Raw genomic sequence first — 22,983 nt, 5'->3', positions numbered from 1 at the left:
GGCGAGCACTTTAGTAAATTATCAACTCACCGCTGTGAACCTGCCAACTTGCTATAACAACTCTGCTTTAAAAAAAAAAAAAGTGTTTGTGATCAGGCTTTCTCTTTGTCATCGTATGTGCATGCAGTATGATCAGTTGAACAATAACCATCAATAAAGTTTCACAAGATTTGAAAACAAAGTTTCTGTAGCATTTATATCTAAGAATGAAAAAAAAAATCTTTAAGAGAGAGAAACTATATTAAAATAGTTTTTAAAAAATGGAGGGGGTGGGGGTACAGTAACATTTATTTCGGCTAGTGAGGGAATGAGCCATTATGATTTCAATCCCCATATTTAAGACCTAATGTATAAAAGACAAGTTTCCTATTTTTTTTTTAAATAAATGTACTGAAACACTGAGGCAAAACTTCTGAAAAGCATTTACCAAATATTATGCTTTCTATTCTAAGTATGGAAGATGCATCTTTTTTGAAATCACACACATAAAATGACTAAGTGGGGAATAACAGAATTTATTTGCAATTTTAATTGTCATTAGATGGTTCTACACTCTCTACCCTCCCAATGATAGTGTAGCATTTTAATCTATCAAAAAAAAAAAAAAAAACTTGAAAGAGTTAGTGTGCCAGCCCAGATTGAAAGGACTTTTTTTTTTTTTTTAAACTCCTATAACGCTCAAGTCCGTCATTTTAAAATGTATGTCTGAAATAGTTATGTAAGAAAAGGGTTTGGAATTTTTTTACAATATATATTGGGAACGTGTTCACTTATATAAATAACTAATAATAATATGAATTATAACAAAATGATTAATACCATGTGTGAAATATAGTGACTTCTAAACGGTTAAAAGATCTGCAAACCCAGAAATGTGTATATCTGTCTTTAGAAATTAGTGTTTATATCACTACCGTGGTTTGTGAATAAAGAAAAATGGTTTGTAATATCAAAAATAAAAGCTTAGTCTGAAAAGGTATAAGTGAGTTGGTGTTCAAAGTTGTTTTGCCTTTCCTTTTTTATTGTGTTGGTTAAAGGTATTTCCAGAGCCACACTGTCAATACTGTACAGACTGTACCTACATCCGTGATGACAATGGTTAACAGCTCTTTTCTAAATATATCTGCTTAAATGATAGGAGTCATTAAATTCAGTATGGTGAGCTGAAAGTTCTTTAGACTATTTTAAATAAAATAAGGCATGCCTACAGTACTGCGTCTGACACATTTCTCCATAAAGAAGACTCCACTGCATGACATACAGTGAAAAATCATATTTGTCAACAAGAAAAAAGAAAGTTCCGATATTTTCCATGATTAGTGACATGTACCTATGACCTTTCATTGAAAGTGATCACAAAGTGCTTTACAAACTAGAGGGGATCATTTCCGCCCATCACTGACCTGCAGGGGTGCTGGAACAATTTGCACAGTGGGGGTGCTGAGAGCCACTGAACCAAACTGTAAACCTTGTAGATAATGGAAACCACTGCAAGTCAGGGGATGCGGCAGCACCCCCAGGACTCCTAGTGCCAGCACCTATACTGACCTGCATCCACCTCTATGATGAAATGAGGCAATGGATGAACAGTGCACAGCAACGCTATACAGGGTAGAGGACACGAAGGGAAGAGTACTTTAGTCAACTTACACTGCTAGCAAAATGGCTTCACTTTTGGAGGGTTCTCCATTAAGCTGTTTCTAGGCTGGGTGTTGGGGCTGGAGGGAAGGTAGTTACATTGTCCCAGGCCTGGGTTTAGCAAGAGGTACAGGACTCCTAATGCACCGGAGCAGTTTAAGCTGCTGCTTGTCGCATCACGTGAATGCCAGCATAGGTTAGCTGACTCTTCTCTCAGCCAGCCTCACCACAGCTCTCAGGCTGTTATCAGGGGAAGAGGGTGACGCATGGAGAGATCAAAGCTAAATAGTCTATGCCTAGTAATTAAGTAGCTGGCTCTGGCCCCAGGCAGCTGTCTTTTGTGAGCAAGGAGAAGAGAAAGAGAACCCAGCGGCTTCTTAAGAAGTGTTACCTACTTCCTCATGCTGCCACACTTCTGCCCATAGCTTTTGTGGGGAGAAACAGAAAATCCCCAGCCCCTGGGTGGAAGAAGAAACGACAGAAATTGAGTATTGGTTGGGGTAGCTGAGTCAGCTCAGGGGGTCATTTTTGTGGCCAATAAATGAGCAGAGTTAGGGAGCGAGGGAGGGATAAGAATGGGAAAGAGAAACGTGAATTAGGACAGAAAGAATGTGAGATGGATGCACATGTGCACAGGTTGGTACTGCACACCATTTGCTTCAACAATTTCAGAAACAGAGAGAAGATTGGACACCATTGGAGGCCTGCCTGGTATCCCTGCCTCATTTATCCCAGTATATACTTACAGTGCTACCCCTTGCCTTGGCCACCCACCATTCATTTGGTAAGATGCAAACACAAACCATTGTACTGATTACATTACTGTTTAAATAAGATTTTTAGGAAAAACCTAAACCAATAAGTTGGAATAAAAACTGAGTAGGAAATGGAAAAATGAAATCAGGGCAAGGGAGCACAGGTGAAGCTAGAGCTGGCAGAGACGCATGGGACAAAACATCTCAAACATGCTCTGTCATTTTGGAACATAATTTTTTTAAAGCATATATTTACTGAACAGTAAATTCAAATATAAGTAAAACTGAACAACAGCAAAAGCCAAAGGAGACATTGAGATTGCAACACATATATCTGTCAGGCTATTTTTAGCCTAATACAACTTTAATTGTTGCAAACCAACCGTCTAACATTTAAATTTAATCCCTTTAGATAGCCTAATAATTGCACCAGTATATTTATCAGCCTGTCTCTTAGTCTCTAAAGGGACGTCAGTTATGTGTTTGCCTGTTTACTGGTTTGATTGGAATTTAACTCCCCTTCTTTGGTGAGAAAGCCTTACATTTTCTCTTGTCTCTGATAAGTTTGTGCCCATAGTCCGAAGTGCTATTGTGTTGCTCCCCATTCACACACACTCTCAAAGTGCTGTTTGAAGGTCTGGTGGATGTGTATATTCTGTTTTGGAGTGCAACATTTATATCACTTCTACTGTCGGAAAAACAGTCTGTGCAAATGTTCTCCTCCCTAGAGTAAAAATAAAATGTTCTCATTTTGCTGGGGGGGAAAAAGTATCCTTGCTTGAGTGAGAAAGGAAACTTGTTTTGGGGGGTATGATTTTTTGAAGGCCCAAGAAAGAATTCTCTGTAGTAACTCAGATCCCACCCCATTTAACATCCCATCAAAGGCCATTGGGCATATTTACCGCTAATAGTCAAAGATCAATTAATTGCCAAAATTAGGCTATCCCATCATACCATCCCCTCCATAAACTTATCAAGCTTAGTCTTGAAGCCAGATATGTCTTTTGCCCCTACTGCTCCTCTTGGAAGGCTGTTCCAGAACTTCACTCCTCTGATGGTTAGAAACCTTTGTCTAATTTCAAGTCTAAACTTCCTGATGGCCAGTTTATATCCATTTGTGCTTATGTCCTCATTGGTACTGAGCGTAAGTAATTCCTCTCCATCCCTGGTATTTATCTTGACAGAACTGGTGAAGAGTCCTCTCTTTACTTTTAGTTGCATACCAGCAGAGCAGTTTGTTTTCTCTCTGAAAGTGAAGTTCTTCTCCTGGCACCTTTTATGACTCTCTAAGGATACGTTTATCTAGTGCTTTACATACCAATAACTGTCTTGCAACATTTTATGGGGTGCAGTATTGGCCCACCCAAATATCCAGAAATCCTGGGTAATATTTAAAGGGGCATCATCAGCTTGAAATAGAATAAATTTTAAAAATGGTAAAATATTTTCTGGTCCAACAGCTGCTCCTGAATTCCCTGTGCCTATTTATATGGTTTTACAATCATATGTTTCTACTTTTAAAAATGTTTTTCTCTCCTCTTTCTGCACAAACCAAAGAGGAATCTGAGTGACTGGCAATGTAGGCAAAACAGTGAGACTGACTATATACAGAGTGCTGTCAAATGCACCATTGTCAAACTTACAATAGAAAGATATATTTTTTCCTCTTTCAGTTACAATAATCTTAGGGGGCTATTTGTTTTAAATAAACTATTTTTACATTTTCAGACAGAAGTGTAGGTTTTAAGTTGATGAGCTCCCTTTAAAACATTGTTCCAGTGAAGTATCTGCAGAATAAAACAAACAAACAAAACCTTGATTCTATGGATGTTTTATCCTCCAAGCACCTTACAAAGCAATGAGTTAAACAGTGTGTATGAGGACTCTCAAACTGAGCAGTTATGATTCATACCAGAGTAACGCTCACATAGACTTGCATATTACAACTCCTTTTTTCGGGCCTTGTCTACACGGGGCAATTGACTGGCACAGTTATTGCATACTAAAGGCTTGTCTCCACTTACCGTGAGAATCGACGCATGTCAATCAATCCACTGGGGGGCATTTTAGTGGGTCTAGTGAAGACCTGCTTAATCAACTACCGAGCGATCTCCCAGCGACTCCAGTACTCAGAATGAGAAGCATAAGGTTAAGTCGATGGGAGAGTTTCTCCCGTCGACCCAGCACGGTGTAGACACCGCAAAAGGTCTATCTAAGCTACGTCGACTCCTGCTACATTATTTGCGTAAGCTGGAATTGGATAACTTAGGTCACCTGAACCCCCCCCCCCCCAGGTAATGTAGACCTGCTCTAAGTTATTCTGCACTACCTCCCCACAATAGCTGTGCCAGTCTATATCCCCATGTAGACAAGGCCTTAGATTGAGTGTGGGAGAAAATGTCGATCAGAACAATGGGAGCTCAATTTTTCATAAAATGCTATCTTTAATTGCCATCTGGACCACTGTTTTAGCTCTCCTCTGAAAGTCTGCACCTTTCATCATGCAGTTTCATCATCCCTAATAGCCATACCGTAGTGTCAAGAGTAGTGGGTATGGCTGAACCCAAACGTTGCTATAGAACGTGAAGCTATATAAAAGCAATTGAGCCATAATGAAACTTAAAAATAGGGAGTGTGATGGGTTTCCCTCCCACAAACACTTCTGGGGTGTCACCTGATGTACCAGAGTCCCACTGAGCCTGCCCATTCCACCAGCCTGGGCTCCCTCACCCTGTCCTGATTTACCAGGCCCTCAAGCCTCCTCTAGCACACACAGGTAGAGACATGCCCAGCTTCAGAAAGACACTGGGAAGAATCAGCTTTGGGATTGTCCAGCACTCAAGTGCACACCCAAAATTGTATGGTCTGTACAGCGTAAGCTCATGAAATTCGCTTCCTCCCTCAATGTGGAGGAAGATGTGCACAGCTTTTTGCCCTCTCCCCCCCAATTATGAATTCCACAAACTGTGTTTTAGAATAAACAACACAAGTTTAACAACTACAAAGGGTAGATTTTAAGTGATTATAATGGTTAGCAAACAGATCAAAGCAGATTACTGAGCAAACAAAACAAACACGCAAACTAAGCTGAATACATTAACGAAACTGTCTAAAAGTAGTAATGTCTCACCCTAAACGTTGTTTTAGGCATTTCTTTCCCTGACCAGACAGGCTGGGCTCAGCTCCTCTCCCCTCCCTCACTCCTTGTTTCTGAGATGTGCTCAGCAGTCATTCTGGGCGGGGATTCAGTGACGAAAGCTCCCTGATTAACTCAAAAAGAACAGGAGTACTTGTGGCACCTTAGAGACTAACAAATTTATTAGAGCATAAGCTTTCATGGGCTACAGCCCACTTCTTCGGATGCATAGAATGGAACATATATTGAGGAGATATATATACACACATACAGAGAGCATGAACAGGTGGGAGTTGTCTTACTAACTCTGAGAGGCCAATTAAGTAAGTGAATTACTTAATTGGCCTTTCAGAGTTGGTAAGACAACTCCCACCTGTTCATGCTCTCTGTATGTGTGTATATATATCTCCTCAATATATGTTCCATTCTATGCATCCGAAGAAGTGGGCTGTAGCCCATGAAAGCTTATGCTCTAATAAATTTGTTAGTCTCTAAGGTGCCACAAGTACTCCTGTTCTTTTTGCGGATACAGACTAACACGGCTGCTACTCTGAAACCTGATTAACTCACTTCCCTACCTTAAATAGGATTTACATATGGTGGGAATCCTTTGTTTCCCAGTTTGATCCCCACCCCCTATTAGTGGAAAAATACTAGTAGGCCAAGATGGGGTCCAGTACCGGGTACCATGACCCGGCAGTGTCAAAGCAGCATCTTAGGCAGGTGGAAGATTATCATCTTCAGAGTATTATTGTTCTCCCTAATGGTCCATCCAGGCTGATTGCCTACTGTCTGGTGGGCACTCCCCAGGTGTAAACAGTTGTAATTGTTATATAGTCAATATTCCCAACTTCAGATACAGAACTGATACAGGCATACAAATCAGAATCAGTCAGTACATAACCTTTCCAATGATACTGCACATGATCCATCTTGCATAAAACATCTTAATTATGCCATATTCATATCATAATATCTCTATGAAGAATATGGGGTGTAGTGTCACAGGCATGATATTCAAAAAGGCTGGGGTCAGAAAGTTAAAAACACGGGATGAAATTCTTCTGGCCCTACTGAAGTCAATGGGAGGTTTGCCACTGACTTAAGTAAAACCAGTATTTCACCTGTGGTGTCCAACAACAGCATTCTGTTACTGCATTAAAGTATAAGACACATGGATTTCCATTTAAAAAGAAGAGATACTTCGAGTACACCGGATAAATGATAATAGATGGGTGCACGTGATGAACATTATGAAAAGCTAGGTCACACATTTGTAGTGAAGACAACTGGAGGCTATAGAACATTGAAAAGCTTCTCAAATAACTAAGGCCCAAGTTCTGGTCTTCATATGACATGATTGCAGTATACAAATAAACTGTTAGGTTAAGTTGAAGAAACAACTTCCATTTTACACTAAGCAGAAGATCTTAACATTTTTCCAATTAAAGCTTGGTTTAGAGCTGAATCTCACTAATGTTGATGACTTAAGGGCCTGAACACGTAGCGCATCGAGATGCCAAGAAAAAAAAAAAAGCAATGATATTTTCAAATTCTTTAAGGTAGAGCCATTAGACCAAGTTCAATGCTGATTTAAACCCCATTCAACCAATAGGTTAAATTCAGGCTGAATCAATCAAAAAGAGTTATTGCAAGCAGCCCTGGAGGCTACTTTATAGAAAAAAAAGACGCCTAAGATAGCAGCTGCCAAAGACTGCATATTGTGGTCTTCTATGTGATTCCCTGTTGGAAATACAGCAATGGAGCTGCATAACTATAATTTAGGAAAGGAGCCTATAGTCAAAACTAACCACAATTTTATTCAGTGCACAAAAACTTAGACCTTGATCTTGGTGTGTGCTCTTGGAAGGGTTTGGGCCTCATCTGGAAACTTCAATGTTTTAAGTGTGTTTTGGAGGGCGTCTGCAATTCACAGCAATGTTTCAGAGAAGCTGAGGGAGGAAACAATATGGCTTAATTCCTTGCAATTATGTTAGGATCAATATTTTTAAATAAACAGACGAACTACGATACAGCAATTTGAAGCCAGTGGAGGACAGTTATAACTGAAATTATAAATCTGTAATTGATTAGCTACAATCTGGGAAACTGACTGGCTAAGAATTAGGGGGAACATGTTGAAAGCTGCATTAATGTTATTCTTCTGTAAATAATCCAGCTCATCCCCTCCCACAGAAAATAACCCATGAGAAGGCATTCTGGAGGAGGCTCCCCTTAATGATTACCCCACATTAGCCCATTTGAGGGAAAAACCTCACAGCTCCCCAGGTCCACCCTCACAGATGCCATTTTCTTTTGCACTGGCAAATGTTCTGTGTGTGCCACTCTGCTCACTTAGTTTGCAGAACAGCCATAGTTGAACCATGCTAGCAAAGACTTCTCCCTTAAGGGGGGGCACTATACTGAAAAGATAATGTAGCCCTAACCTTTATTAACAAATTTCCACAGGACCGAAGGGGATGGGGATTGGCATGATATACAACCTCTCTGACTCACCCAGCCAATCCCCACTTGCCTCCTTAGAACGTGCCCCAGACTGTGCAGCGTGGCCTTCAAGTTCAAGAATCACAGCAGATCCTGCTGTGCAGATGGCCGAGTCCCCTTTAAATGTAACTGGGGGCGGGGGGGAGGGGTCCATATACATAGGGTCCTTTCTGTGTATGGCGCTAGGGGCCATAATCTAGCCTTCAGTTAAAAGCCATTTGCCATAGATATAACTCCCTGCTGTAAGGCCTCTGAGGACAGGCATTACCCAAAAGGGCAAATTTCTAAGTAACCTTTTTTAAAACATTTCTATGGGCTTGATACTCATTTTACACTGTTCCTTCAAGTGGGACTGCCAGAGTGAAAGGGCTACTATAAATGAGACTTGGGCCCTGTAAATTTAATGCAAAAATCCTGTAACAAGTTTACTTAGGAATCATCTGTTTCTTTTACTGCAAGAACCTTTTTAAACATTACTCCTGCTAGTTCCTGCCTACTGCTGTGCAAGCTCTGACAGACCAGATGGACTTGGTTTTCATTCATTAAGAAGAAAGAAGTTATGATGAAGGAATAAAATGTCCTGAGGTAAGACGGTTGGATGTATCCAATGCACAAGCTTTTTCTACATTTTTGAGCATCCATCTCCATTTCATCTATAAAATACTTAACCTTAATGAGTAGAAATCTGGAAATCTAGCAATCAGCTAAGGAGTCCATCACTGTGGTATTGAAATATTAAGCCAATCATTGGATTTAGCACTCAGCATAACCGTCATTGATTCTCATCTCTCCATCTGTCCCCAGTCCAGATTTTGTCTGATTTTTTTCCTGCTCCCTTCTACTACACCATCTCCTAGCCAGCTGCCCAGGAACTTGCCTATCTTGAGGCACTGTGATGGGATTTACAAGCCCCACACAGACCTGAAAAGGTTAATGTGCTCCTGTGAGACCACTCAGCACACCTGTAGCTGATGTCCGGCCAGAAGGGTGGGACTATAAAGGGGAGATACTGCTCAGTTCGGGGTTGGTTGGAGAAGAGCACAGACCATGCAGTGAGAGAAGCTGAAGCCTGGAATTGAGCTAGGTTTGATGCCTGATTATGCATTCCTGGAGGAAAAGGTAAGCTCTGGCAGGGAACTATCTGGGGATACATGGATACCTCCTAAAGCTTCTCAAGGCAGGTTATAGCAATGGGATGTCTCACCTGAATAGGCAGGAGAGTGTGACAGAGTTGAGCTCGGAGAGTGGATGGATACCAACTCTAAAGTGTCTGACAACTAAGCCCAGCTGGGACAAATTCTTATTTTGTGTTTGTTTGAACTTTGACTTACTTTAAAGTCTGCTATCCTGGAAAGAGACTGAAATAGCGAGCGGCCCGCTTGGAAGACTGAGCCATGTCACCCCCCAGAAAAGGTGGGAAACTGAGGCAAAGGGCCTGCAGCACTCTGCCTCACCATGAGGAGATGTACTTGGGATGGTGAATCCCTTGGGTATGTAAATCTAAGGTCAACAGGGCAGAGATTTCTTCCTCTTTTGGTAAATGTTATTCTCCCCCCCCCCTTTGATTAAACACAACTTAACTGTTCCTGATATGAAATGTATATTTATAATGAACCTATATTTACTATGGCAAACCATTTGCTACTATAAGTTATTCTTGTCTCTGTATTTGCATGCAAGGGCACATGTAGATCTCACATACCTCTATAGAGCTATACCTTCTCTGCCTTGAAAACCATAAAACAGCCTCTTTGGGCATCTGCTAGGCCTGGGGATGTACATGTCTTCCTAACACAGATGGGACCATACGCAAAGGTAATGCAGCTCTTTGAAGAGGGGGAGAGGGAGATGTTTTGGGGCAGCTGACTTGTGGATCCACCAGAATTTGAGGTTAAAACGGCTGCCTGTTCTACAGGGGCAAGGAGAGGCAGAAGCTGGAATGCCTCCCTTCCCTCCTCCCCTACCCCCCAAACAATTTAGAGGGAATTCTATAACCAGGTCCTGATTGAGTTTCTCCTCCCCCCAACTACATCCTATATTTCTGGGGTAGGGAGAAACTGGGAAATCAGTCTTTTCCATCTCTAATTTTTATGATTCTCTTAGGCCAGCTAGTCCATTCCCCTGCCAGTACAGGATTGGGCTTTTCAATGTATTTTTAGTGCACTACCCTGTTTAGTTTGTATGCCAAACAATGCAGCTTCCAACTCTTCACTTGGGAGACTAACCCCATAGTATAATACAGTTCCCTTTAAGCTAGTTCAGTCTCATTTTTCTCCTGTTTTCTTTCATCCCATTACTCCTAGCTCCTGCCCTTAATACTTCCTCTCTTTTCTTAGTGCCCTAACAGTCTATCTCAGGGGTGGGCAAATTTTTTGGGCTGAGGGCCACATCTGGATGGGGAAATTGTATGCAGGGCCGGGGCAGGGGGTGCGGGGTGTGGGAGGGGGTGCAGTGTGCAAGAAGGGGCTCCAGGCAGGGGTTTGGGGTGCAGAGTGTATGAGGGGGCTCGGGGAAGGAGGTTGGGTGCAGGAGGGGTGCAGGATGCAGCAGGGGGCTCAGGGCAGGAGGGGTGTGGGGTGTTTGAGGGGGCTCGCAGGGAGTTGGGGTCCAGGAGGGGTGTGCAGTGCAGGCAGGGGGCTATGGGCAGGGAGTTGGGGGGCGGGGTGCAGGAGGGCTTTGGGCACCGGGGCCAGGGCAGGCTCCCTGCATGCCTGCCCCGGTCCCGCACCGCTCCAGGAAGCGCTGCGGCCCCTGGGGGAGGGGGAGCGGAGGGTTCCATGTGTGCTGCCCTTGCTGCGCCTCCAGGTACCTCCCCTGAAACTCCCATTGGCTGCAGTTCCCTGTTCCCAGCCAATGGGAGCTGCGGGGGGCAGTGCCTGAAGGCAAGAGCAATGCATGGAGCCCCCTGCCCAGGCTGCAGGGAAGTGCTGCTGGCCGCTTCTGGAAAGCGGTGCAGGGCCCGCGGCACCATAGGGAGTGGTCCCGCGGGCTGGATCCAAAGCCCTGAGGGGCTGGATCTGGCCCGCAGGCCATAGTTTGCCCACCCCTGCTCTATCTGGTGTGATCATGTCATCATCAAGTCAAGCTCTGAGTTCCATAAGAGGAGCTAATGCAGGATCCAACCATAAGGCATTATGTAGAAAAAATACTTGGCCAACTATCCTGCAAAAGAAGTAGCAGGGCCAAAATATCTTGTACAGATAATTTTGGCAAAGGATTTCTAATATCTCCCCAAGTGCAATTCTTCATCAATCTGTCAGCAAGCAGGTTTATCTTACTCTTTTCCCTCCCACAGTAAAAATAACCAAGGGATCTGAGCCCAAAGAACCCACTGATCTCCAGAGAATACCAGAGCACTATCTGAACTCTTTCACAGTTCCCTGTAGCTCCTTGGCACGATCTCCCCTGCTTGGACACTTACATTTTTGAGGTGGGGGGAGAAACGGGACACCAGGAAGGCCAAATTGGCTTTGTCAGCACAAATTTAAGGGTAGATAGGGTGAGGAGGAAGAGTAGCCTAAGTCATGAAGGCCAGTCCCAGCTGTGCTCCCATAGAGAAGTTTGCATGCTGCAGGATCGGAGACTATCTGGTCCCCTATAATTTGAATCAGTTGCATCAAAGCTACAATATAAAGCCCATTACGTCTCTTCCCCTATATTGCTGGAATTATATTTAACAGTGAATAAAACACACTTACTCTAAGAGATGACCCAGTGTCCCCTGCCGAGGAAAGCTATTCTGGAGAAACCTGGGGAATTTTACTCTGAGTCAGCAGAGCCTAAGAGAATTACAGAGATCACTTTAAGGTTGCCAAGAAGAGAAGGCACAGGGGAAGCCCGTGCTCTAATGCTTTGGGCCCTTCTGCTGCAGCAACAGAGAGCATTAAAAAAAAAATCTCTTGTTTAAGGCACAGGCTTGCAACAGAGATCCTGTCACAACAATATTTGTAACATGCTTTAATCAGAAATAAGAATGTGCCCATTTTGGTACAAATTGAGGTGTTTGGGGATTATGTATACAGCTTTTCCAAATGTGTGCGTAGGAGGCACATAATATGACCTGGACCCTGTGAATGCAAGAAGAGATACATTTATCAAAGTTAGGAAGGGAAACAAATTGACTAGGAAGATTTGAAATGTGCAGTCATAGAGCCTAGTAAACAGCTGCATTTGGTTGATTTATGTATCTTTCATGCCAATAACCAGCTGTTCTCAATTCCACCCCCGCCATATCTGTTACATTAGAGGGCCAGAGCACAGACTTCTCCTAACTCCACTCGGTTGTTTCAGTGGCTCTGAGGGGATTTTAAAGAAGCCTCAAGAGATAGCAGCTGAAAATTCCTTATCTATTGTAGTGGGAATCCTCATCTGCTGTTCCTCCTTCCCATTCCCCCTCTGGCTGGGGATGTAGCAAGGATGAGATGAGGTGATCCTGGTCAGTAGTGTGGCTTGCTGGGAGCTATGTATTGATGCAAATTAGAGTAGTTTTAGGGCTGCTGTAACTTTCACTGGGAGCTAACATGGCTCCTGGCAGGCCCTGGGATTGGGGGAGAGAAAGTAAGAGGGTATAAACCCACCTATGCCGCAACCAACACTGCAGTAGGGGATCTGGGCTGAAGTTCTTAGCTAATAGTTTCTTAATGAGAGAAAGTTGCTTATTAAAACAAGTAATGAGACCACAGGAGAAATGTAGTGTCGCAAAACATCAAATACAGTACTACAGGCATCAAGGTATTACATTTCAGGAGTGTCTAGATGACCGTACGCGTTGTTTTAGTAGCAGTGTTAGTAAGCATGGGGCAAACAGGAAGCACCGAAAATTGCTATAACATTAGTACTTATCCATGTTGTCAAAGTAAATTCATTTCTTGCATAGAAGGAAAGTTAGGAAAACTATATTTAGAAGGGTGCTTGTCTATTCATGCTGGCTCCAGGCTTTGTGCTGCAGCTCCAAAGAGCTGAAGCACAGAAGGGATAGGCTGGGGGAGCATAAAGGTGCGAGCCTGCCTTTGTGCTGCCCAGATTCTGGCCTGCTGCAGGGGCCCAAATGGTTCTTAATATAAATTTAGAGCAGAGCTGCTCTCAGTTACCACAGCCTGTCCCAGAATGTCTAACATTTTTGTAGTGCTGAGTGCTACAGCTGTTCCCCCTACTGTCGCTGGTGGAACACCTACAGCAGCACTTGTGGGAGCTGATGGAAAGGTTGATGGTGGAGTGGGAAGAGTAACGTTTTTTATATCAGCCCTACAATGCTCCTGTACCACGGGACTTTTCTTCCAACCGTCTGTGACAATTTATAGATTTGGCTCAATAGTCTCTTGTTTTTCATTCCTATATACACAAAGTACAGAATAAGAACTGTAGCGGATCTTGCACATTTTGTTTGATAAGCAGCGTGCTTAGGTTGGGTTAAGGATAATTTGAAAACTCTGATTTTTTTTCTAATGTCTCAATTATCAAAAGCAAAACGACTTCTCTGAGAAGCCTATTCATGCTGTGAAGAAAAGCCTGATATGTAGTAGGATCAAAACTGATGGTCTTTGAGAAAAGGTAATGAAAACGTTGCCCCGTTCAACTGCTTCTAATTGATCATCTGCTTGACTGGAATGATGCCCAGATCACCAGTCATTCTTAATGTACATTCAGTCAGAAACCTGTAGGGTCTGATTCTCCTTTCTTTTACTCCAATAAAGGAAGCTTCCACTAAAACGTGAGAGCAAATACAGAACATCTTCTGACAGCACAATGAACAATGGTATACCCTCACTTATAGCCTTCTCTACAGAACTGAGCACTGTTAAACATTTTAGCTGAAACTGAAAAATCTTAGAGAAAGGCAACATGGAGGTTTAGGGGATTTCTCTATGGTTATGTAATTGTAAAAACTAGGATAATTTAGTCTCGTATCATGTGGAGTTACAGGTTGTTCAGAGGGCTTAACCAGAATTAGACACTATATTTTTAGCATACTGTCTATAGTGTGATGATCACACTTTGGCCTATTATGTAAACCTAATGCATGCAATGAAATTCACATGAAAATGCCTGTTTTATCCTAATTCTTTAAAGTGGTATTTACACTGTCACCTCTGAAGCACTAGATTTCCATAATACAGCATTTTCTTTAAAACTTGGTCTGGCCTCGGCAGTGAAGGCAGTTTGCTTTAATAACTTCTTGTTTGTCAATGACTCTCCTTGTGCGTTCCAATACCTGGCATTGCACAAAAGGTTAAAAAGAGTGGACAATAAAAGCGTAACAACCTGTATTTGGCTAAAATGTGCCACAAATTCCTGCTGACTCATGCATAGCCCTTCTTAGAAAGGGAAATAGTCACTTTGGGTTAAAACTCTTCAGTCACCGCCATGTTGCAGGGAAGGGATGGAGGCAGGGGGAAAGGGAGTACTGCAGAGGAGCACTACTCAAATGACATCCTAGAGTCATTCTTTCTGCAGAGAGTGCCTCAGAGGATGCCAGAAGAGCATACTGAGGAGTGAAGCCTAGCAGTGCCAGTCTCCAACTTCTAGAAGGACCACTTGCCTTTCCAGCTGTTAAATGATTATATAAAATGCTATATGGGGGAAGCCATTTGCAATGTACATTTTATGGTCAGGGCATATCCAAAATTGCCAGAGCATACTCAGGGTCTGGTTGTAAGGCCTCTCAGAAGGTGACAAGTCTGTAGCACAACAGACGGACACATTTTTCTTATTTGGGGAGAGATTCACTTGATGTACTTTATTGAGCAGAGCTCTAAAGTTCTGCTCATGATCAGCATTAGCCTCTTTGAGGGTGTCAACAGCTATTCACTAAAATGTTAGCTGCAAACCCCTCAAATCCCTTTAGAATGTCAGGCACACCATTTTTGGGGTGTGTAGACCCCTAGCTCATACTAACTCCACCCTTGTGCTTGTGCTCCAACATTCTGTCTGCTTGCTCACGGGGAGGGAGGGGGGAGAAAGATTGCAAAAGGTCCTTGTGCCCTCCTTTCCCCTTTGCAGACTAGATCCAGAACTGCTACAATCCAGCCCAAATACAGAGCTAAGTCTATTTATATTGTGTAAATACCCCATAGACCTTCAGACTGAGCATTTTAAATGCTTGTTGGGAAGCTTTTAAACTAAAATATTAAGACATTGAAATATTAGTAAATCTCACAAATGTTACAAGTTTTAATGTTCCTCACTTCTGTGGTGCTGCATGCTGTGCTAATGACACGGTGACTGGGTTTTCTGCTTTTGAAAACAGAGCTGCATATTGTAAAACTTTCATTTAAGTCAATTTGCCTCTCTAATGACTTGTTTTATTTGTTTACTCGTTGCTTCTCCAGGATTTAAAAGTAACAGCTTAAAAAAATCCAACAAAAAAATTCCTTAAATCAAAGCCTAATATAATGATGGTGAAACTTTATATTTTTTATACCCAAAACCATGCTATGCCCAGTGAAAGTGGATGGGAAATGATATACACAAGAGGAACAAATGTGTTGTACATGAAAACAGTGAATTATTCATGTGATGGTGGTATGCGTCGGATATGGTCCTACTTCATTCATGATATTGCAGGAATTGTCGATTCTGCAATATTAGGCTTCTAGAGCAAATTTTTTTTAAATTAGCTTACTTCACACAGTCCACAATTTTTCATATATTTTGAGGTTTGCAACACTCCCCCCATTAGTACAATAAATTATCTTGGAGAGTTTTGGGATTCACCTGCAATTCTGCAGCATTTTCCATAGTTAGCAGAGACAGCAAAGCGATCATTCTCGATCTTGCCTAATTCTGTGGATGCCAAGCGTGCAGTATCTCGGTATAGACAAGTCTTCATAAAGCACAGACAGGGCATGAAGGAAAGCACTGTGGCGGGGTGTACTGCACTAACATTCAATGCCTGTTAAATATAAATGGCTAAAGTGACTGGACTCAATTTCTACTGCAGTTGTGTTAAGACTTTTAGTCTTTTACATTTTATAGTGTACCGGTCACTTTTTTAATGAATATAATATAGTTGCACTCAATTGTCTGGTTATTAATAAAGTTCAGACATAACATAATAGCTGTGTTTATATTGTTCCAGCGAATTTTTCTTAAATAGGTCTACTGTGGCTTTCCCAAATTACCGCTAAATAAAGGTCCATTATTACTTTTCTGTGATTTCCACATCTTGCCCATAACTCAGCCACAATTATTAGAAGATCATCCTGTGATTTGGGTAGGGTCCTACATATGGACCATTATAGTCCTATGTGACAAGCAGCTGAGCCTCTGAATGAGCACAAAGGTCTTCCATTTCTCTCCCATCCCATTCTTTCACTAAAACTTAACTTATTTTTACCATATCATTTGTTCCTGATATTTCCAAAATCAGTGACTGGGAAAAGGTGCCTATAGAATAATAGATAACCTACCATTTCAGTCTCCTGCTTCTCCCCAGTCCCAAACAGCAGGAGCCTAATTCTGATCACTCCTACTCTGCTATAAATTGGGAGTAACTCCACTTAAATCAATAGAGTTAGATTGGTGTAAAGTTCATTTAAGTGGGCCTGATCCTGTTGCCATTGAAGTCTATGGAAAAGTTCCCATTCTCTCCAGTGAGAGAAAAATCAAGCCCATTGTCCCTGCTTTGGATGGGTAGGAGGCAGCAAACAGGCTTAAGTATGCAAACAGGAATCATCCCAGCTTGGATAGCATATTGAACAAACCATGTTCATCAAATTCATTATGATTCTGTCTTGCACCATTTCAATCAGTGAAATATGGAAGTAAAGACATCCACTTACATTACAATAAAACCTCATGCTTCAGGCATAACCCAAACACTAACTGGTGATAGGAAGACTTTTCTGCTATGGACAGTGTACGGTAGGAGTCTCGTAATATCCCTTTAAATAGTTGTGTGTTCACTCTCTGTTTTAGAAACTAGCAGAATGTTGCTGTGTGTATATATGTAAATAGGACTCATGTTTGTTTGGCGAAAACAGTTATTTGGACACACACGTGTCCTTGTAGTATACTACTGCATAAAGGAAAAATGATACAAGGCAGGTTACTCCATAATGGGTTTTCTTGCATCTGGTACTGGTCACTGTCAGACAACATACCAGACGAGATGGACCACTGGTCTGACGTGTCAGCTCCTGTGTTTCTTTGGGAGTTTTCTCACTATAGTTTACTCACTATGGCCAAAATTTTGAAAAGTTGCTAGTGATGTGGGTTCTAAATGTTTCTGGGTGCCAAACGTGACACTATACAGTGGGCTAATTTTCACAAAGTACTGAGCACACATCCTCTGAAAATCAGGTTTCTAAGCTATCTTATGATGATCACCCAAAAACCACTAATCACTTGAAAAACTTGATCAATATTTATTTTAAATCTGTCTATCTTTGAACTCACCCCCTTCCCTCTCTCAGCCACTTACTTCACAATGTTCCTGTCTGATTTCACCTACAGTCAAGGTCCCCTTTGAGATGACATATTACATCAAGATATCTCCATGCAGCCTTGATGCCAGAAAATGTATTATGTTCAGGAAGCAATGTAAAGGAGACTCTGCTGACTAGACTTATCAGACAACGAGGGCCATGGTCACAAAAGGACTCAGGTGCCTTCCTGCCACTTCAGGAGTCGAAGTCCAACTTTTAGGCACCACTGGTATTCATAAACACACACACACACAGCTGCTGCATACGTTCTTTGCAGTAAGAGCTCCCTAGGCACCTAAGGTTGGACTCTGAACAGGTGCCTAGGGTGAGGCAGCAGTGCACAAGCCCAGAGGCACAACCTCTGCTGCCTACAGAACTCTTACTGCAAATAAATTTAGGTATTTAGTGAGTGTAGGCACCAGCTGAGCTAGGATTTTGTGAATGCCAATGGCCCCTAAATGCTGGACTTACGTGCCTAAAGTGGCAGTTAGGCACCTGACTTCCCTGAGGCATGGATCTGGCCTTAAGATGAGAGCAGGCTGCTGCCTTCACCCAGCCATTGACTTGTAGTTCCAGACTGTAGTGTGGAACTGGCACTAGAGTTGATGCACACAGTTCTTGGGCTGGCCTTCTGCACAGGTGGGAATCCCAGACATGCCTACATGTTCAGGAACATTGATAAACTAATCCTTACAACACCTTAATGAGATAAAAAAAATAGTTCCTCCCCATTATATGGAAAAGGAAACTGTAGTAGAGAGCCTGAATGAATTGTCCATGCCCCAAGAGTGAGGCAGTGTCTGAGGCACCTTGGTGTGAGGATGAATTGGACCCAAAGCGAGACACAAAATGCCTCCTTCTTTTGAATTCTCACAGACCAAGTCATTGAGTCTGAGAGAATGTGTTTTAAAGCTGTAGGTCTCTCTAGTAAAATAACATGTAAGATGCAATTCAGTTCTTTTTATAAATAAGTTTAATGAAGAATTTAATATTTCCACTCAAATTAGAAGGCAAACTTCAAAAAAAAAAAAAAAATAAGACACATGGATCATTAACTGAGGGATAGTTCTCAATTTGTTATAGTAAAAAGGCACTGAAATTACAAGTGTTAATCAACTGTATTGCTAAAAACTCTATATAGGTTAATTAAATAATTTAACCATAAAGAAATATAAAAATGGAAGAATGGGGGAATCACAGGCATCAATGTGTCTCTCCTGCTATGGTGCTTTCTCTGCATTTCTTAAGTACCTAATTTAATAAGCACTCAGAAGAAATAATTTCTTCTCGGCTGGGCTAAGCTCTTTAATAGTCAATGTAACACAAAGTTTCTAAATGTGCTTGACAATGTTCTTTTTCACTTACTTGCTTTAAACTCACATTATTAAGGGGAGATTTGGCCTCTGCACTTCTTCAGACCTCAAAATAGGTGCAAGTATTCTTGAACTGACTTTTTTTGACATTCTCCCTTTAAGCCAAATGTGTTTGAACCTGCAGAAAGATTTGATTTTGTGCAAGATAATAGCTTAGCTAAACTAATCAAGGCCTAAAAAGCTTAACATAAGCAGCTAACCAGGAGTAACCATAAGATACCACAAGACAGAATGCTGTGGTAAACAAGTATAACTGAACTGCTGACAGGTAACCACAAGATACTAGTTGACATCAGCTGTAGATATTTTTTAAGTTAGGCACATCAGCAGATGTCCAACTGCAAGAATGCCATGGTAACTGACAGGCCTTTTATTGACATATATGTCAATGGGAGAAGAGCACCCCAACATTAGCAAGGTGTGAATATTCAAATAAGGGAAAAAAGGGTTGAAACCTTCATAAATGTCTGAACCCCAGTGGGCATGAGCACAAAACATTAGAAAAGCTGTATCCTGGCCTGCCTGCCTTCCTTGGGAAATGCCAGGATGAGGACTATGGGTGAGGATGAGGATGATGACGACTAACACTTTGGGTTGCTCAGCAAGGGATGGTATGAATATATGGATACTTATTCTGTATTATCTCCATCTGCCTTGCTGGGTTGGAGTGTTTGTAACTTTGCTAACTGTGTTAATAAAACTATTGCAAATAATTTTTTTTCCTAAATTTGAGTGTTGTAAATGTGCACACCAAAGTTTCCAAATTTAATTCTAACACTGTGCCAGATCTTGGGACTAGACTCTGCCAAACCTCAGTGTTAATTTGGGATTGTTAAGTAATCAATAGATCAAGCAACAGGCCTACCAACAATCCTTGCAGATCTTGGAGCATCCTTGGAAGGCCAGGGCCATCCATGTGGAGGTCCTGTGCCTCCACACCAGAGCTGAAATACCGATGCCCACCAGTCTCACAACTCTTCTGACTGCCTTGGCTCAGGAACCTCCAGTCCGTGGTTCTACCAGAAATGTAATCCAGCTCCATTCTCAAAAACTTTGACCCTACCTCAAACCTGCCACCTCCATCTCCCTTCTTTCCTTCACCTCACTGACCAACCAGTTTACAGCTGTTGCCTCAAGTTCTCCTCTGCTAGTGCCCTCCTGGATCACCTTCAGTCTCTGCCTTGTCCATTCCCCCAAGTCTGCTTTCACAAAGGATTGTAATGGCCCTCACCTTGCCACATGCAAGGGCTTACACTCACTCCTCAGGTGGATTATCTTGTCAGGTCAGAAGTGGAGGATGGGACCATAGAGGTACTGATCTATTCTACCCTAGGGCCGGGTCTCCGGTCTGTAAGTGGATATCAGGATGAATGATCCCACCAAAGATTTGTACACTGAGTATCTCTTTAATATTGATTTTTTTTTTTATAACTTCAGTTCAAGGAGAATAATATTCCAACTGAGCTGCTCACAAAGTTATATTTCTCCTCTCCCCTCTCCCCCCCCAGCCCTAAGAAAAGATGGCAAAAAAAATCATCAAAAAATGAAAACATGTCAATCTTTTTTCAGATTTCAGCAGCTGCCTGTAGAAGATTTTAGGTCTTAAACAGATACATTTTGGTTGCTAAAGTTTGGTAGGGAGGGCTTAATTTTTTTTTACCAAAACCTAAACATTGTAGTCAAGAATGAACTTGTCCACACTTCCCCCTCCCAACCAACCCTGAATTTTCAAGAGCGATTTTTTTTTAGTTAAAAAAAAAAAACCAACAACTTTGTTTTAATCAGCGGAGGCTCCAGGCACCAGCACTCTAAGCGCGTGCCTGGGGCGGCAAGCCGGGGGGGGGGGACGGGGGACGGCCTGTCGGTCCCTTCGAGGGCAGCAGTCAGGCAGCCTTTGGCAGCTTGCCTGCAGGAGGTCCACCGGTCCCACGGATTTGGCGGCAATTCTGCGGCGGGTACACCGAAGCCACGGGACCGGCGGACCTCCCGCAGGCGTGCCGCCGAAGGCAGCCTGCCTGCCGTGCTTGGGGCAGCAAAAAAGCTAGAGCCACCCGTGGTTTTAATCCCCAACTAGCTCAGTCACATGCTATCTGACAATCCACCCCTGAAGGGAGCTGTGGGCAGGTGAACTCCTTGCACAGCCAGCATTGCTATTAATAGGGCTCCAGACATATGGCAGGATACACCCAGCCAATTGCATGATGGCAGCCTAGCAGCAGACAACATTTACACACCATGAGAGGGAAAGGGGGAGGGTGAAATCACTGTCAAAAATCAGCCAAACACAAAACCTGTTTTACTTACACACACGTGCCTTTCAACTTGAAAGCTAGAGATTTTAAAAATTCATGAGAGAGACTTCCCATTGAAACCTATTGCAAAAGCTTTTCTCATAAAAGTGAGATACTTTCAAAACTGATGTAAAATTAATCCAAATATGAGAGGGACTTTCTCAAGAGAAGTGACGGTTGGCTGCTCTGCATATAGCACATCATGAAATATTTGTGGTTCATATATTTTTGCAGTTCAAGCATGGCTTTTATCAGGGTACAAGGTAGGCTAGTAGATTTCACATCTGGGCTGGTAAAGTAAATCTGTTAGTGAAATGAAGAAACTCACACTACACCAGTAAAATGCTCATACCTGGACATTTAAAATTCCAACAGCTTATCAGGAACAGCCCATATCTTCCTCTCTGTGGAAATTAATCACACAAACACACAAAAATCAGATAATGATCCAACTCTATGGTTGTCAAGCATCTGGTTTTTGACAGGAACACCCAGTCGAAAAGGGACCCTGGCGGCTCCAGTTGGCACTGCCGACCGGGCCGTTAAAAGTCTGGTCGGCAGTGCATTGGGGCCCGGGGATAAGGCAGGCTCCCTGCCTGCCGTAGTTCTGTACGGCTCCCAGAAGCAGCTGCCAGGTTCCTGCAGTCCCTAGATGCACGGGCAGCCAGTGAGGGTCTGCGCGCTGCCCCACTGTGACCAATGGGAGCTGCCGGGATGGTGCCTGCCCGCACGAAAGCAGCGCATGGAGTCTCCCGGGCCACCCATGCACCTAGGGGCCGCAGGGACCTGGCAGCCACTTCCCAGGAGCCACAGTAAGGGCTTCCGGGACCCCATACCCCAAACCCCTCATCCCCAGCCCCACCCAATAGCCCACACCCCCAGATGGAGCTCTCACCCCCTCCCACTCCCCAACCCTCTGCCCCAGCCCAGTGAAAATGACTGAGGGTAAGTGAAAGTGAGAGATGGCAGGAAGGGGGAAGGAGTGAGCAGGGGCAGAGCCTCGGAGATGCGGTGGGGAGGGGCAGGACGGGTGTTTGGTTTTGTGTGATTAGAAAGTTGACAACCCTATCCAACTCAGGCAAACTCAAGACTCACATGCCCCCAAAAAAGAAATGAAACTAAAACTGCCCCTCAAATTTGCATAAAGGTTTCTGAGAATTAAATTTTAAAATTTCTTTGAGACTACAAAACCTGGACACATAATTCTAGCTATGTTTCTGATTCAAGATCACTAAACCAATCCACAGCAGACAAACTCTTAAAAATACTTTGCAGCAAGCAGCCAGTTCAGGAAGAGGAAGAACCTAGAGTTCTTGTTGCCTGAAGACTACAGTTCCTAGCATGCCACAGACAAACCTAGGTTTTTCTCCATCAAATCCCTCACAGAACCGCACAAAGAGTGAGATTTACCAACCCCTATACTGGGGGCTAACCTAAGGTCTTCACAGTGCTGGCTGCATGGGCTTTGTGGTAGTTCTCTGCGTGTGGGAAAGGGCAGCATTTTTCACCTAGAATACCTAACTTGTACACTTTTTGGGTTGTGTTTGTACAGTGCTTGCACCATAGGTTCCTGCTTTATGCCTGAGGCTCCTAGGTGCTACAGCTATATAAATACTTCAGCACAATAGTAGGAAAAAAACCAAAGCGCTCCACAGATCCAAACAGCCCTTTCTTTGGGACACTGCAAAACCAGCACTACACTATGTGGCTCTGGGCTTGTCTCTAGCTAGTATTCAAAATAGCAAGAGAAATGCTTAGAAGATTAATCAAATTTTCTTTTTTTTTTTTTGCTGACTGCAGCAGTGGCTCTGCCAGTGGCCCACTCAGAAAAATGAGACAGGTCCATATATTTTACTTTCT

Source organism: Emys orbicularis, chromosome 10 (assembly GCF_028017835.1).
Source record: "Emys orbicularis isolate rEmyOrb1 chromosome 10, rEmyOrb1.hap1, whole genome shotgun sequence".
NCBI lineage: Eukaryota > Metazoa > Chordata > Testudines > Emydidae > Emys > Emys orbicularis.
This window is presented reverse-complemented; position numbering follows the sequence as displayed.